Source organism: Orbicella faveolata, unplaced genomic scaffold (assembly GCF_042242905.1).
Source record: "Orbicella faveolata isolate gen_17 unplaced genomic scaffold, um_ofav_v1 contig_12, whole genome shotgun sequence".
Taxonomy (NCBI): Eukaryota; Metazoa; Cnidaria; class Anthozoa; order Scleractinia; family Merulinidae; genus Orbicella; species Orbicella faveolata.
In genome coordinates, this window is record NW_028301539.1 from 21473425 (window position 1) to 21475549 (window position 2125).

General features: G+C 38.5%; 1 long non-coding RNA gene across 1 annotated transcript; it reads left to right on the forward strand.

The window, feature by feature from the left end:
* Positions 1–337: 337 nt before the first annotated feature.
* LOC149117152 (uncharacterized) lies at positions 338–1179 on the forward strand. The gene is made up of 2 exons (XR_016204096.1): positions 338–704; positions 961–1179. It is a non-coding gene; the product is annotated as an uncharacterized LOC149117152 (long non-coding RNA).
* The last annotated feature ends 946 nt before the right edge of the window (positions 1180–2125 follow it).

Sequence of the window (2125 nt, forward strand, 5' to 3'; positions counted from 1 at the left end):
CGAAAAAAGAATTGCGAGTTTACCGTCAGGAGACGAACCTGCATGTGTTTGTGATCGTAGGATGAATTCAGCACAGTCAAAATCTTTAAGCAAAAAATGTGTTGCGCCGTTTTATCTCGATTTTAAAATAAACAAATTTATCTTTTAAGAATCCAGAAACAAGATATCAGTTCCTTCACAGAAACTGGAAAAAAAAATCTATGAAAAAAAAACAACTATGAAAGGACAGTGTAAGCAGATGAGCACCATATGCCAAAAAGAAATAGAAGTTTGTTCTGCTCTTTTTCCAAAAGCGTCACACACTTACATGTAGTATTCACTTGAAAGTCGATTCGGCTTTGGCTTCTGCATTATTTCAATTATTTCACCACAATCACCACTCAACCATACATTTAAGGCCGCTGTTACAAGGGCTTCTTGAGGCCGTCACCTCTTCTACAAAGCTTCGAGTCGCGACATATTGTCAACTCCCACGTCGCAGTCTGGGCAAGAATCATCATTTATATTTGGACCCCCTCTTTGGACAACTGATTAACTGACACTAGTAGAGCTAGATACACAGTTTGCTATCAGTTATGGACAACAAGACGAGTATATTGCTTCTTTCTCTTCTGTTCGTTGCCTGTTGCATAATGCCTACAACAGACGCAGTTTTCGGCCCACAGTATAATTGCAGGCCCTGTAAAAAGCGATCAGCTACCTTGGTAACGAACGTTTTATAACTTCCCAATACAGAATAATTTCATGTTAATGTCGAGGGTTTTTTTTCAATTTTTATTGTCATTCCCTGTGAGCTTACAAATAACTTGTTTTCGGTTTTCAACATATCAAATTATTGTAATGATATCTTTGATTTAATTTTCTTTTACACAAGAAGGGAAGCCCCTGGAGTCCTCTATCAAGCTAACCGATCGGCTACCTCAGCGAAAAACCTATCACCCTTATTGTTCAATTTTTCAGATGTCAAAACGAGCAAGCATCATGCGGGACATGTGTGACGCCATGGATAGCGCTTGCAAAAGAGTAAAAGAAGAATTCGACACAAGGGCTGGAATTGAAGATAAACAGACAAACTGAACGAAAAAAAAGTGTAAAACTCCTTAAATACCTTATTTGTAATATTAAAATTCCTGGAATGATTATCAGAATACATCATTAAAGTTTACAAACACAAGTAAATTGCAGCAAGGATTTTTTTCACCGCTATTCCCAGTATCCGTACAATGCCGACAATATGCTCCCCGGAAATAGGACCACCATCTTCTGCCGAAAATCAATACTACAATATAAGAAACGCCTACCACAACCTGACTATATTTGAAACTAAAGTGATGTGTTGATGCCGATAATACGCCCCCCAGAAATAAGACCGCCTTTCCCTGCAGAGAATGTCATATTTAAAACAGGAAACGTCTCTTACAACCCAACAATGTTTGAAAGTAAAGCGATGTGTCTTGAACTGCATCCACCATTTCTTAAATCGTGCAGTTATATATAATGCAACAGACTCTTAAAACACAGACGCCCTAAAAGTTAACGGGAAAATATTCATTCTACGCAGGATTTACGAGTCTCCTGTCTTCCATTTTAATTTTCCAACCTGCAACAGATGTTTATGAAGTTGATGAAACTGGGATGTTTTATTTTATCACACAGTAAAGACAAAACTGTGCAGGCAAAGGCATCACGGAAGATGGTCATCAGAGGGCAATTTGACATATTGTTTTACAACATCTTTTCCTTTGTTGCAGTAATATTCTCAGCCCATTAAAATTCAAAATTGAATGAAATAAAAGTGGAGGCCGCAGATATATGACTACGAAGTCTTTTTGAAGCAAACGAAAAGAAACACAAGAGAGTTTAAAAAGCACCCCTATTTAGAGGGAAAAATTAAGAAGTTAAGACTAGAAGATTCAATGTGTTAATTCTGCAGAGGCGCTTTACACAATAGCCTTCGAGCAGGCGTCTACCGCTGCCTTTGTTTCATGCGGCAAAGTGACTCTGCCGCGTGAATCAAAGGCAAAAGTTGGCGTCTGCACCCAGCTACTGTGTAGATCTACACAATGGAAAAGTTCACAGCAGGTCACGAAACAATACAGTTCCTGCATCGAATGATGGGCAAAGA